Below are 16,076 nucleotides of genomic sequence, written 5' to 3'. Positions count from 1 at the left end.
TGTGTGTGTGTTGTGCAAGAGCTATGAGATAAAATCAGGCTACTGGAATTTGCCAAGAAGCAGCATGGGAAACACATTAACTAGAAGCTAAGGATGTGGCCATAGACTTTCCTAGAAACTCCCTCCTCTAGGGTGTGCACTTCTGGATTGCACTGGCTAGTCCTGATTAAATCCTGTATTCACAGGCTCAGCACAGACTGGGCTCTAGAAAAGCCCATCTACAATGTTTTCTTTTAAAATTTCATTTACTATTTATCTTTGATTTTCTACCTCCTGCAGGAATCCTAGATCCAACTTTCTTTGGTGAGTTTGCAGGGATTTCTGATGGTTCTCTGGTTTCATGGGTTTCCCTCTTATTTTCTACTCCTTTTATTTGGAATGTCAACCTACAAACTTAACAGACTGAACAAACTTTGAAGGAAAACTACAAAAACTGGAACCACATACGATGCTTTCTATTATACGCCCAAAGTCTGTTGTATATGATAAAAATGAGGTTTTGTTTACTTCTTGGGTACACCAAACATAAACACTCTCTAATGAGGAAAAGAACCCAATGTGGGGAAAATGCTGGATACTAATGGATGGCAATGATTTATGGAACTCTGGGCTCAGGGTAGTGAAGGACCATCATAAGGGAAGACACTCTTCTACAGTTTGGTGTAGCTGGGATGACTTTATATCCTAGTTTGCAAGACAGTCCTGGTCTCACCTGTTGAGCTGGTGTCCCATCTAGTTAAGATCCCTTTCATGCTCCCCATTGTCCTGGTTCAGATAATGCATTTATGTGGTCACCGTGAGGACAGGAAACAGAGAGGAGATTTTTCTTTACATCACCAAATAGTACTCATTTCATTATGTGGTTTATCCCATTCCAGGTTCACCCCTAACATTTGAGGGCCCAGGACAAGAGACGCCCCCTATTCCACAACCTATTCCTTCTCTTCTTGCCCTGGCTCCACTGTGCAAATGGAGGATCCCTGTAAGAATGTGTACGGATGAGCCAGACTGCTCACTCAACTTTATTCACACCCACATCCACTAGCTGCCCATGACCACCCCTCAGGCCTAGGGGTGTACACACTGTTGTGAGTTGATCTGCTTTGGGAGGGTAAAGACCCACACAGGCCCTGGAAGATGGCTTTGGACCCCTTGAAGCAGGAAATTCCAGGACCTTGTGCCTGAGGAACAGTTTAGAAGGGAAGTTGTTCCTGCACTTGGGTGTGTATCATAGCCCTGCAGATTGCTGTTTCCATGGGGAGGCATGGGTGGAGGAGGACAGGAGAGGGGCATTCTAAAGCATCAGCCTGCTGATGAGGGCTACCTGGCCCTAGAGTGGTCCTGTCCTTTTCACTCCTGCTTTTCAGAGATCTTCCTTCCAACACATCCTTGAGCATCTCAGTAAAGCAAGCTTCCTATACCATTCATGTGAATAATGCTTGGTCACCAGACTGGGGTCCAGGGGTATTCTTCATCTGGTCTGATAGAAATCCCTGTCTTTAAATGTCATATATTAAGGTAATAACTCAGTTTTTCACGTTGAAACAAAAACTTAAAATACATGGGTTAATGTTTTAAAAGTCAACCAAAGGGAAGACACCTCTTCCCAGTGTGTTTCATCAATTAAAATCTGGTGAATGGTTTTTTGTTTGATGGTATGTTCCACCATGTGTGAGCATGAAGATAGGAAAACTGTTTGCTCAGCCATTCCCACTGTGATTTGGTTTGTTGGAGAATCAGTCAAATGGAAAGACTTTCCTCTGATGTGATTACAGAATCAAATATTTTATGATTCCCTGATACTTCTGAATCTTGACTAATTATTAAAGTCAGTGAATACTTTCTCTTTCTTTTCCTTGACTCCCTTAGGGTAGAACTAACTCATAGGGCAGCACAGTATTTCTCTGGGCTAGGTGTGCTTTCCTTTTTATGGATTATTGGGTGCCCTGTAGATAGGGTCCTTGTGCACAGCAGGCAGATTGTGCACTGCACAGTCCTGGAGGTACATTTCACAAAGAGGTATGAGTGAGATTGTACAACATGGTAGCTCTGCCCATGCATGTTTGGGGCAGGGATTTCCCCTAACTATGTACTCTCTGGGAGGCCTGATTTTCCTCCTCTTTCTCTCACTAATCATAAGCTTATGGAGAAGATGGGTGTTTGAAGAGAAAAAGTTAAAAATAATGTTATTTTCTGCATTTTTCTCCCATTTTTTTGAGAGCACTCATTCTTTTTCTAATATTAATGCAGATCAGGGAAAATCAAAGCCATTTGTTAAAGAACTAACTATTATACAATAAATTGTCAAACAATAACACCAATGGTATGTTTACAAACTCCTGTTCTATCTTGGTGGGTTGATTAACTTCCTTAGGGGTCCAAATAGCTATGTCTTTTCCATTTTTATAAATGGTTCCAGCCAGGCTTGGTGGCTCATTACTGTAATCCCAGCACTTTGGGACACCAAGGTGGGTGAATCACCTGAGGTCAGGAGTTCAAGACCAGCCTGGCCAACATGGTGAAACCCCATCTCTACAAAAATACAAAAATTAGCTGGGCATAATGGCAGATGCCTGTAATCCCAGCTACTCAGGAGGCTGAGGAAGGAGAATCACTTGAAACCAGGAGGTGGAGGTTGCAGTGAGCCAAGACTGTACCATTGCACTCCAGCTTGGGTGACAGAGTGAGACTCCATCTGAAAAAAAATGGTTCTGCATTTATAAAATTAAAAATGGACATTTACTCCATTAATTAAGATTGGAATTAATAGTGTAAAGAGATCTTTCAAATACCCATGTGTTATTCCCCACTTGTAACCAATAAAACTTATACCAGAATGTTCTGCTGACTTCCGGATGAGCAAGGAGACTGGCCCCCAAATGTCAGTCTCCACTCCCACCTCAAAAGAAGAAACCAAGAACACCTCCTGCTCTGGGGCCAGAGGAGACATCAGCCTTTGCAAGCTTGCCAAAGAAGGGAGAGAAAGAACAGCAAGAAGCAACTGAACGCATTGATGAAGTACAAAATGAAATAGACAGACTTAATGAACAAGTCAGTGAGGAGATTTTGAAAGTAGAAGAGAAATATAACAAACTCTGCTAACCATTTTTTTTTTTTTTCAGAAGAGGTCAGAATTGATCACCAAAATCCCAAAGTTTTGGGTAACAACATTTGTCAGCCATCTACAAGCGCCTGCGCTGCTTGGGGAGGAGGACAAAGAGGCACTGCATTATTTGACCAGGGTTGAAGTGACAGAATTTGAAGATATTAAATTAGGCTACAGAATAGATTTTCATTTTGATGAAAATCCTTACTTTGAAAATAAAGTTCTCTCCAAAGAATTTCTTCTGAATGAGAGCGGTGATACATCTTCAAAGTCTACTGAAATCAAATGGAAATCTGAAAAGGATTTGATGAAACATTCAAGTCAAACGCAGAATTAAATGCAGAATTAAAATGAGGAACCAGAGAGCTTTTTTACCAGGCTTACTGACTATTCTGATGCAGGTGCTGATGAGTTAGGAGAGGTTATCAGAGATTATATTTGGCCAAACTCATGACAGTACTACTTGGTTCCCGATACAGATAATGAAGAAGGAGAAGGAGAAGAAGGTGATAATGATAATGAAGAGGAGGGAGGAATAATTAGGAGATATTGATGAAGAAGGGGGTGAGGATGAAGGCAAAGAAGATGAAGATGATAATGAAGGGGAGGAAGGAGAGGAGGATGAAGGAGAAGATGACTAATAGAACACTGATGGGTTCCAACCTTCCTTTCTAATAATTTTCTCCAGTCCCTGGGAGCAAGTTGCAGTCTTTTTTTCCCCCTCTTGTGCTCAGCTGCCCTACTCTTGAGGTCTGTTTTATCTACACCATGGTCTCAACTTATTTTGGGGGATATACCTTGAGCAGAATGCAATGAGAAAAGTGTCTCTACCCCTTCCTATTTGAAATTCATTTTTATCCCTTCCTGTCTGAACAAAAACTGTATGGAATGAATACCACCAAGCTCTGTGGGAAAAAGAAAAAGCTGCTCCCTTCACTCTGCTGGAAACTGGAGGGTGCTATGCCCCTGTGTAGTAGTGCATAGAATTCTAGCATTTTTCCTCCTTTCTCTGTATATTGGGCTTAGAGAATACACTGTGTCTCTATGTGAATATGGACAGTTAGCATTTACCAACATGTCTACTTTCTCTTGTTTAAAAAATGAAAAAAAAAAACACTTCAAAAATTGGGATTATAGAAGGTCAGCAAAGGGTGGGTTTGAGATATTTGGGTGGGTTAAGTGGGCATTTTGACTACATGGCTTCTCCTTTGGCTTGTTTATTGTGATATTTGACAGACATCCTTGCAGTTGAAGATGATACTTTTAAAATAAATTCTCTCCTAATGATGACTTGAGCCCTGCCAGTCAATAGGAGATTCAGCAGAACCTGTAGTATCTTATTTGGAATTGACATTCTCTATTGTAATTTTGTTCCTATTTATTTTTAAATTTTCTTTTTGTTTCACTGGAAAGGAAAGATGATGCTGAGTTTTAAATGTTAAAAGTGTACAAGTTGCTTTGTTACAATAAATGTGTACACACACACACCCAAATCACACTGCTTTGGGTAGTTAGTTGTCCATTGGAAAGGTGCTCTTTGTATTCGAGCTTCAAAGAAGCTAGTCTTTTATTTGGCTATAATTAGGGACTCAACTGAGCAGGAATGACTATTCTGTTAGTGGCTTGTTACATTTTTGGTTTTCAGAGGTGGCATATTGAGGAGGTGCACGTATGGATTGCAGCATAAGTATCAATGGGTCCTGGCGTGTGGTGCGTGTGCTCACTCATTATCTTGATGTGCTGCTCACTACCATGTCTCTCCTTACACTATTGGAAACTTTCATTCTTAATAATTTAATTTTATCCCTACCAACTCCAGCCTCCCATGACAAACTGAAAAACCAGACTTGATGAAGTCCAGACATATTTTAATTCTCTTCTGTCAAGCCCAAGGGAGAATTTTTTAGCGACTGTGCTGACTTATGTGTCTTGAAAAAACTTTAACTGTGGGAATTTTGATGTATAATGAAGCCAGGAGAGGGCCAGGCTTCATTTCAAAATGCTGCAAATAGAATCTAAGCAAGCAACATGACACACATTCTTCTTTTCCTTTTTTTTTTTGTGTGTGGGTGCGGTGAAATCTTGCTCTCTTGCCCAAGCTGGAGTGCAGTGGTGCCATCTCGGCTCATTGCAACCTCTGCCTCCCAGGTTCAAGTGATTCTCCTGCCTCAGCCTCCTGAGTAGCTGGGACTACAAGTGTGTGACCCTATGCCCGGCCAATTTTTTGTGTGTTTTTAGTAGATGCAGGGTTTCACCACATTGGCCAGGCTGGTCTTGAAATCCTAGCCTCAAGTGATCCACCTGCCTTGGCCTTCTGAAGAGTTGAGAGTCTGACACGTATTAGGTGCTCAACAAATTATGTGTTAACTGAATAAACAAATGAATAGGATCTTGTTCAGAGACATTCCAAAGCAGAGAATATCTGCCACGAATGCTTACGTCAATGCCGGTTAGGTAGCACTGTGTCGTTTGCTCTCCCAGAAAGGGATTTGATTTGGTATTTGCTGAAACATGTCCCCATCTTACAGACGACACTGAGACTCAAAGAGTTAAACACTTTCCTCACAGCTACTAAGCACTACAACTACAATTCGAATTGTGCTTTCTGACTCCAAGTCTAGGTTTCTAGGATTTCAAGGATTTCCTATCTTTTTGAAGTCATGCCGCAGAACAATATAAAGAAGCAGCTGGAAAAACTGAAATGGAATTGCTATTCGCTCTTACATAGGAAGAATAAAGATAACTCTTGACGACTCAGATATATTGTAGTAATAAAAATAAGACTGAGGTAGCAGAAGCACATGGACGTGCAGTGAACACTTCCAAACATCCTTCAAAAGACCTAAGTTCTAAGGACAGGAAAAATGAGGAAGCAGAGAAGGAAGGAAATGTGCCTAAATCTTTCCAAGCTGTTTCTTTTACTATTCAGGTCACGTCTTCTAACTCTGAATCAAAGTTTCGGGGAAAGCTTATGGCAGATGAGACTTTTTGAAGTACATTAGAAAACAGGAGGGGAAAAAGGGTTTCCCCATTTAGAGGTTTAATGCTGAAGAAAATTCATTCTCTTGTGCTAAATGGGGCAGGGATTCCATGGTATTAAAACCAAAATTGTTTGACCATCTGAGTTACAGTAATTTTAGTGCTTAGGTTGTTTATTTTCACTGTATAGCACAACCAAATACTATTCAGTCTGGCTGCATGGAATGAGATATGGCTAATTAGATTTCCTGGCTAACCCAGATTAAGGCAGAAATGCCGTATCTACAGTAGCACCCTTAAACCTGGGGAAAGAGGCTCTTGCCTTATGTCACTTGCTTTAGAGGGCCCTGCTGGTCTTCCTCCACTGTGCCACGCCGTATGGGGAGAGGATTCTGCAGAGCCATGTGGATATTGTCACTCCAAAGCACCCCATTCCCTCTTCTAAACCACTTGGTATGCCACAATTCCTGCCTAAGTGATCTCAAGATGACTTCCAGGGTTTACGTGGGTCTCTCTTGGGGTCACATCTCCCAAAGGTGAACTGTAGCACTCATGTTGTGCACTCCCAGGACCAAAGAATGTGGGGCCGTGTATGAATCTTAGATGTGTGGACTGAGCTGTTCTTGGGAGTGTGTGCAAGGCCTCTCACTGCAGAAAAGAACTGAAATTGGGAAAGAGAAGAGAAGGGAGTAGGCTACTGGCTGGAGACTCTTGGCTCCAAAAATTTTAGGCATGGACTGAAATTTCAAACTCTCCAGTGGGAAACCATTTAGAGCAGTCAACTGATGCTGACTATAAAGTGCACGCACTACTTTGAGTAACTCGCTTTGACCGCAGAAATCCTTGCGCGGCCTCCTGGTCGGCATGTCTAGCGACAGTGGTTATTATTCTCTGGATGTGAATGCTGTGGTACTAAATATGACTGTTCTCCAGAGACATTCCTAAGGAGTTGCTAATGGTGGTGGTAGTAATTGCTATTACGATTTCATGAACATTGAATCTTTTATTTTTTTGTATAGTTGTCTCCTTGAATACTGGATTCTAAAGGTGCATGTGTATGTTCTAGCAAATTGAGAATTCTAGTTAGTTGACTTCCATTTATTTAACTTTTTATTGTAGTTCATATTGGCTACTTGTTCAGAGTCTAGGCAGTTTTACATGGGCATATTTTTTCCTTTCTCCCTATCTCCATTAGTCTTCCAGATCAGGAAGAGTTATTTTAAAACAGAGCCTTCCTCTGTCTCTCATTTCCCTTGTTCTCTCTCTCTAAGGTATATTGTTGCCTATTATATCCTGGGTCCTGTGCTAGAATTTCTCTTGTGCTAATTTTTGATGATAACATATGATGGCTTAAAATGTCATCTTCTGTTTAATAAATTCACAATCGAAAATAACTTTGTTTCCTCACAAATTTTTACACACATTTAAAATCAGCACTTCAATATCCAAGTATTTCGCTTTTCTTTTCTGCAGAGAAACTAACAACTGTAGATATTTGTTGACATGCAAAAAATGCATACAAGAATTTTAAAATTCTATACCCTATAATTAGTTGTATGCTGTTAATTAGACCTCTTCTTTAACTCTCTTACTGTACGCACTCTTCTGTTTTCCCAAATTCTCTTCTCTTTCTCTCAGTTCTTCACCCTGTTCCCCACCCTTTCCCTGCCTTGTCTCTGGTTTTGCCTCTCTTGCCTCATTTTTCCTTCTTCTTCTCTGTCTCACTTTCTTCCCCACCTCTTCTCTCTCGTTTACACTCCCTGCTCATGTTTATGCCACTTTGTCTTTGTTTTTATATTTACCAAGGGAAGGAACAACCATCTTTTTTTAAAATTTTATTTTATTTTCAATTCCAGGATACATGTGCAGAACGTGCAGGTTTGTTACGTAGGTAAATGTGTGCCATGGTGGTTTGCTGCACCCGTCAACCCATCACATAGGTATTAAGCCCCATATGCATTAACTATTTGTCCTGATGCTCTCCCTCCTTTTGCTGCTCCTCAGCAGGCCCTGGTGTGTGTTGTTCCCCTCCCTGTGTCCATGTGTTCTCATTGTTCAACCCCACTTATGAGTGAGAACATGTGGTGTTTAGTTTTCTGTTCCTGTGTTAGTTTGCTGAGGATGATGGCTTCTGGCTTCATCCATGTCCCTGCAAAGGACATGAACTCATCCTTTTTTTTTTTGAGACGGAGTTTCGCTCTTGTTACCCAGGCTGGAGTGCAATGGCATGATCTCGGCTCACCGCAACCTCCGCCCCCTGGGTTCAGGCAATTCTCCTGCCTCAGCCTCCTGAGTAGCTGGGATTACAGGCATGCGCCACCATGCCCAGCTAATTTTTTGTATTTTTAGTAGAGATGGGGTTTCACCATGTTGACCAGGATGGTCTCGATCTCTTGACCTCATGATCCACCCGCCTCGGCCTCCCAAAATGCTGGGATTACAGGCGTGAGCCACCACGCCTGGCTGAACTCATCCTTTTTTATGGCTGCATAGTATTCCATGGTGTATATGTACCACATTTTATTTATCCAGTCTATCATTGATGGGCATTTGGGTTGATTCCATGTCTTTGCTGTTGTGAATAGTGCTGCAATAGACATACATGTCCATGTATCTTTATAATAGAATTATTTATAATCCTTTGAGTATATACCCACTAATGGGATTGCTGGGTCAAATGGTATTTCTGGTTCTAGATCCTTAAGGAATCGCCACATTGTCTTCCCCAATTGGACCAATCATCTTTTAAGGTAACAAATGATGTCCAAGTGTGAAGTCCCAAGTCAAAGAGCTAGAGAGTCATACAGTTTCAGGATTGTCGCAGTCTTGAAGATTGATCCTCTTGCAGAGTAATCCTCATTTTGTACCTGAGAAGACAGGTCCAGTGAATTATATTACTTGTCCAAGCCCACACAATGACCAGGCTTTCTAGCTCTGATTTTTCAGTCTAGTCCTTTTCTTAAAAATAGTTTCTGAATATATGCAGGTAAAAATAATAAATAAGCCACCATAAGTTACAGACTTATGCATCTCTGCTTCTATTGTGCCAAGGAAAGAAAACAAGGGGGAGGCATGAACATAAAAGAATACAGGTGCCCTTATATGTTGTTTCCTCAAAAGATCATGAAAAGATAGCTTAGAAATTGCCAGTAAGAACTATAGACAAACAAACTTAGACAAGTTGATGCGGAGAGTAGTGTATTTAAAGTTAGAAAGCAGGAGAATATGCTTGTCAACAGGCAGAAAAGGAGGAGCTGCAGACGTTACAACTGGAAAAATCATTTCAAAAAAAATAAAGAAAGTGATCCTTCTTGATTTTTCTTGTTTTGAAATTTATGGCAACATGTACAACAAACCTATTTTAATGTATAAATTAAAATTAGTGTACTGTAATTTACTTGGGCTAATATAAATGTAAAAACCCTTCAGGCTAGACCAGCTGTAATTATATTCCCAAAGATTTGATTTTTATCATTATTTACAGCTAAGAAGACATTGATGATCTCTTTTCGGTTGTCTCTGGTGAAGCATTGTTGGCAATACTTTCCTGACTTGAAATTCTCGTGTGTGTTGGAATCGAATTAGGAAAATGAGTAAGTAAATAACTTCTCCTAAGAGCATAATCTCTCCTTTGTGACATAAATTAGAAATCCATTCACATCTGTGGAATAATTCCCAGTTTTGCAACTAAATAATCTGATATGCGTAAGCAAACGTGCCAATCTTTTCTCAGTCTAGGAGAATTTGGTCACTTTCTACTTGAACAAACAAGCTACATGTGCATTTAAATAGATGTATCATTTTCTCAAAATTGGATTATAAAGAGCTGATCTGAGGTGCAATCAGATGGATAATTAAACAGCAAAGGTAAGAGGCTTCTGACTGTGCATGTTTACAGTGTTAATTGAAAAAATAAAATATGATTTTTAATCCTAAAGGTAATTTGACCATCATTGTACAATGGTCAGATTACCTTTAGGATTAAAAATGTACAATGATGTAAGGGTCTCTCGTTTTTCATTTTAGTCTCAAGATTGTGGGAGCATTTGAACCTAGCTTTCTCACAGAGAATGGACAACGTTTGACTGGAGAAATTTGGCCTCATTTTATGTTTTCTGGGATGTGTATAGTTGGATGAAAACATGAAGATTCTACTTTTAAATAATTTTTTAATTTTTGTTTTTTCTTCCTTCAGCTATGATACTTTATCTTCTCAGATTTGTTTAATCATCTGAAATACTTTTTGGAGTGACTTTTAAAATGGCAAGAAATGTTCCCTCTTCCATAATGTAGCTGTTGCCTCTGAAATGCCATAGATGTTTGAATTTTTAAAAATCTCATTTGTGGCAGTTGTTACACTTTGCTTCATGTTATATTAATTTGGCATGCAAACATATCTTTTGTATAAAATTTTAAACTCTTTGAAGACAGGTTTCATATCATTGTCTTCTTTACCCCGGGCCTTTCACTGGGTTGGTGAAATGTTTGTGGAATTGTCAAATGAAGATAAGATATACATTCCTTTCTGAAGGTGGGCAGGCATGTGGTGGGCTGTTGGTGGGTAATGTGTTCATAATGTCCTGCAGATTAAGTTGGTTCTTTGATGGAAAATGAAGTGAAAACATGCATCTACGGTCCAACCTTTTTCCGATGTTATTCAAAATGTAATTCAATGTGATAAATTACATTGAAAATCATTGAGAAATGAGATGACATGTAAATTAGTTGAAGAGAATTGTGGATTTTGTCCTTGGTTCTTTGGATAAGTAAACTTTTAGTGTTTTCTCAGACATTTATGAAATTCCAGGGGCTGTGTATTCTTGCCTATAGGATATCCAAGTCCTGAGGCTTTTCTTCTTATCATTTCTCATTTAACTGCTTATTAATTCTTTCCAAGAGAAGGAATAAGAAATATGAATTTTTGCTCTTATTTGAAACTTCCCTTAAAACTGTTTGGACTGTCTTTTGGGCTATTGAGAAAAGCTATTTGGCCACTTTTCCTGGGCTTTTGAGAGTCCAGTTAGAAGAGTTCTTTATTATTGTCATTACATAGTTAATAATATTAATCATATTTCTGTTTCGCTTTTGTGTAGCATAACTTTTCAACAAACCTAGTGAAACATTATCCAGACATTCTGGTCAGTAAAGATGCTGTTATCAGTTGTGCTACAAGACACTGTTGAGCCGATAGTGTAAAACTGGTCCAGTTTCCCCCTTTTGGCTCTGGAGAGAATACAGCAGTATAGCTGAGGGTCCCATGGAATAGAGATAAAAAGGAATTCTTCTTTGGCTTTTAAAAATCTCTCAACTCCATTTAAACCTCTGCAAGCTTTCCCCCTTGGGATATATGGGGTGGTTCCAACATCCTTAATATCAGTTTCCTTTTGGTCAAATTCAACCTTTAATCCCTTCTGAGAATGGGAAAATAAAGACATCTATTATGACTTCCCAAAGGCCTGTAGTTATATAATAGAGCAGGCAAGACTAGAATTACAACTTGGGCCTCTGCTACTATGAATATATTGCTTGCTATGAACTCACTTGGAGCAAACTTGTGTTATTGTAGAAGCAGCAAAGAGGCCAATAAAAGAGACAGGGGCAAAAAAGACATGGTCATCACAAAGGAAAGATAAATAAATGTTTGAGGTAATGGATATCCCAATTTTCCTGATTTGATCATTACACATTGTGTACAGGTATCAAAATATCACATGTGCTCCCCAAATATGTACAACTATTACATGCAATAAAAACAGTTTAAAAAGTGATCAAAACCAGTAGCAGAAATATATTCCTCATGTAATTTTCATCACATTTGAGCATTATGTTTTTTTTTTTTTTATTGTACTTTAAGTTCTGGGGTACATGTGCAGAACATGCAGGTTTGTTACATAAGTATACACGTGCCACGGTCATTGGCTGCATCCTTCACCCCGTCATCGACATTAGGTATTTCTCCTAATGCTATCCCTCCCCTAGCCCCCCACCTCCCGACAGCCCCCTGTGTGTGTTGTTCCCCTTCCTGTGTCCATGTGTTCTCCTTGTTCAACTCCCACTTATGAGTGAGAACATGGTGTTTGGTTTTCTGTTCTTGTGTCAGTTTGTTGAGAATGATTGTTTCTAGCTTCGTCCATGTCCCTGCAAAGGACAAGAACTCATCCTTTTTTATGGCTGCATAGTATTCTTTGGTGTATATGTGCCACATTTTCTTTATCCAGTCTATCATTGATAAGCATCTAGGGTTTTTGATAAGACATTAGCCTTATGTCTACCATAGTTAGGAGGCCTAGTGATCTCCTGTGCTGTCGGGTATCAGTTCGTTAGTCTGCTCCAAGAACACATGTTAAGTGCTTACTTAATGCAGGGCACTGTCTTCAATGCTGTGAAGATTCTAAATTCCATTTTTGACCCATCTTCTATGTTGGGCAACTTATTTTTATGATTTTTGCTTCTGCTTCGTCATTTATATGTAGGAGATAGTAATAGTAATGGGCAGGTAATCTCACAGGGAACCTCAGGTTGATGGTGGGGAAGCATCTTATTCTAATATACCCATTTAAAGACATAAAGACAGCATTTATATATTTATAGTCAAATCAATGGTCTATCTTATTTTCTGCAGGTCAAGATAGATATCACCATGTATACGGCCAATTATCTTTATCCAGTTCAATTTGGCCTGGTCAATGAAACTTGTATTTATGTCATACTCTTGTATTGTGGGAGATAAAACAAGTGTAATAGTACCCCTAATTTACTTTTGGTAAATTGAGGTTAAGTGATTTTCCCAAACTTATTTTGATATAAACTAAGTTGTAGATACATGTTTTACGGTCCCTAACCTTGTGTTCTCGTTTAATTGTTCCGCAAAGAAATGCTCATGTTAAAATTATCTTTTTAAATGGCTCACTCAGACCTTTTGTCCCTCTCTTCTCCAAGCAAAACAACTAACCCTCATTTTTCAGTTTGTTGTGAATTCAGTTTGTCCAACCTAGGCTGGGGATAGGTTAATTAAATAATCATATATAGTGATTAACATGGGGTCAGAATTTATGTCATATTGGGGCAAAACTACTTTTTGAATATCCAGAAGATAGTGAAATGTACTTAATACGAACATTATCATGAATATCAGTCACAGGTTTAGAAGTCTTTTGATATATATGAGCGAAATATAGGGTTGAATACCCACTGATTATATCTTAACAGATTTTTTTAAAAAAGATAAGTCTGAATCAGCTGGTGTGTTTTGTCTCTTTCTATAAAAATGACAATAAAATTATGGTATGTGAACATCTGATTATTCCAGTTAAACAGGATTTTAGTTTCTTTTATTATGAAGAGAGAGAATAATGGTTTCTTACTTTTCAGTTCCACTTATGAGGAACTTGTTCCTTTCAGAACACCAAATGAAGCCTTCTTGCCGGCCATCCTATAGGGTCTTGCACTTGAATCTCTGGTTTCTGTATTTGGGACATTTTATAATATCTCCTAAGATTTTTCCAGGTGATCATTAAAAATGGGCTCCAGGGAGATTTTAACAATCAAATTAATGATTTCTGTGTTTAACTCTTTTAAAACATATTTTCATGATCCCGTCTGTGTGTGTGGGCGGGGTGGGGGCGAGGCGGGTGTGGGGAGAACAAACAGAAACCAAAGAAACAATAGTGGAACTTAAAAATGTTTCTACTAACCCGTTTGCTAATAATTATTCAGGCAGCTTTATGAAAGTTCTTTGGAAATTCTAGAAGTGTTTCCATTTCAGGCTTAATATATTTGGATCATAAATAAATATCAGATACCTTTTGGAGGCATTAGAAACTAAACATTATGCAAAGGCTACCCTCTGTTGCTTCAGAAGCTTGAATTGTTTTCATTAAAATATCTGCTGTGAAAGCACTGAGATTAGATGGGATGTTAGCTCCCCTTTTTCCTGCTATCGAATGTCAGAGAATTTGTATTGTTGGTAGAAACTGAGATTTCATTTTCCTTCATCCCATTCTGATGCTGGCTTCCCTGAAGCAACTCTCCTGTTCCAGATTTTTAACCTCAAGGTAAGTCAGAAAAGGAATTTTGGTGAGGCATGAGTTTGTTGATGGAACACGGGGGAAAACCAAATGGGCGTCTTCAGAATGAAAGTGTATGTCTTTGTCTGAATGTGTGAGAAAGAAAAACACTCAACACAGTGTAAACCTCCTGCTGGTGTGATTACTGAATAGTGTTGATGGTCAAAATATGACTGAAGATTTTTCTGTTGCAAAATGCTTTATGTTACGTGTAGGGCAGGCATCTGTGTGCCTGCCTTTAATTTATGAACTAATAACATTGTGTTCCAAGAAATCCTGTCAGGTCTTTAACAATATCATTTTGTTCTGAGTTATTCTGGTAAATGGATGATTTTGCTTTCAAGTAATTATTTTTGGAATTTCTAAATATAAAGTCACATATGGTTTAATGCATGGGAAGGATGCTTTTTTCATCAATGAAAACTTTCAGAATTGACAAATTGCATTTTCTTTTAACAAAGTATCATTCATTATTCTCTTCTATTTGGAACAGATGGAAATGTCAACAGAATGGGTTCAAGCAAGTTTTATGAGTGAGATTACAAATAAATGATAATAAGCAAAATCATGAGAAAACCCAACCCAAATAAGTGAGTTAGAATATACTATAAACAAAATAAATTTAAAAACATATATCCCCAAAGAACTGTGGCTAGTACCATAGATATTCTCTGAGGCTACCCTGCTAGGGTAATAACAATAATTCTGCTGAAGCCAATTAGGCACCGTTGAGAGCAACTTCTTGCTGCCGATGAAGGGCCTGGATCCTGTAGCTTGGTGTCCTTGTCGAGTCCTCAGTGTGTACTCAGCTTGCCCCAGCTAATGCACTCTGGTCTTAAATAAAACAGAGTGGCAAATATTTAGAATGAGTGTTATGTGTCTTTGGGATTTTTCCTTCCCCACCATTGGTAAATAGCACATTTCCTCTGCTGATTTGTGACCTTTGAGATAACTTCCCTTGTTAAACACACACTCATTTGTGTGGGTGTTTGTTTTCTTTCTTTTTTCAAGAGCTATTCCTTTTTTTCCACCTTATATTCAATTGCTTTTAGCACAGAGTAAAGTCTTCTGATGAATCTCTTGTCTGTAGTTTTGAAAGGAGGGAATGAGAAGCAAAGAAATTGGCAATCACAAAGACAAACCTACAAATGCAAACTAAGTAGAAACATGCTTTTTCCATTGCAAATTATGCTGCACTACTACAGGTTGTAATCCCTATGCTGATATATCTCAGAATAAAATGTAAGTTTGTTGAGATGCTATTCTGAAGCATGTGATTTGGTTTCATAGATTGATAAATTGAGCCATATGATGATAGTTGTACATTTTCAGAGGCCCTGTATGGACTGTTTGAAATGAAAATGTTATTGGCAATGGATGAGAACATGCCACATGCCCTGCTCCATACAACTTTGATTCCTAGGAATCAGCACATGTTAGAGAGCTGGAGGTCACCGTATGGTGTGCAAGTGCTCTCGTGCTGAAGTGACACCAGAGCTATCACCACATTACTGTCAGGCCATCCATCTGAGGCAGTGTTTTCCTTCTTGTTTCAATCTGTATCATTCCTGGAGAATTTGCCAAGGGCCCCAGGGCAGTGCTGAGGCCTCTAGTCCCCCCAGATCTCTTTTTCTGTTCCTTCATCATTTTTCATGTCTGACTGTGTGTAGTTTTCCTGTGTTCTCTTCTATAATTTCTGGGCCAAAGCTTGGCAGGGGGCAGGTGCAGGATTAGGTTGAAGAGACCAGTATGAGGAGGCATACCAAAGTCCATTGTGCTGTACCAGAGGTGTTACATTAGACTAATGAAGGGATTATAGAAACTTAGCTCTCCATCTGAATTATATTATCAGCACATCACTATGAGTCAGCCTGCTGCTTTCAGGGTCGTGTATTTTTTCCATCGTTATTTCTACTTTACTGCTA

At 39.1% G+C, this 16,076-nt stretch overlaps 1 pseudogene; it reads left to right on the top strand.

Moving 5' to 3' along the window:
* LOC105720618 (protein SET-like) overlaps positions 1-4,217 on the top strand; it is a 62,286-nt pseudogene extending 58,069 nt beyond the window's left edge.
* The last annotated feature ends 11,859 nt before the right edge of the window (positions 4,218-16,076 follow it).

Source organism: Aotus nancymaae, unplaced genomic scaffold, assembly GCF_030222135.1.
Source record: "Aotus nancymaae isolate 86718 unplaced genomic scaffold, 86718_ANA_hifiasm-v0.15.2.pri h1tg000014l, whole genome shotgun sequence".
NCBI lineage: Eukaryota > Metazoa > Chordata > Mammalia > Primates > Aotidae > Aotus > Aotus nancymaae.
This window is presented reverse-complemented; position numbering and strand designations above follow the sequence as displayed.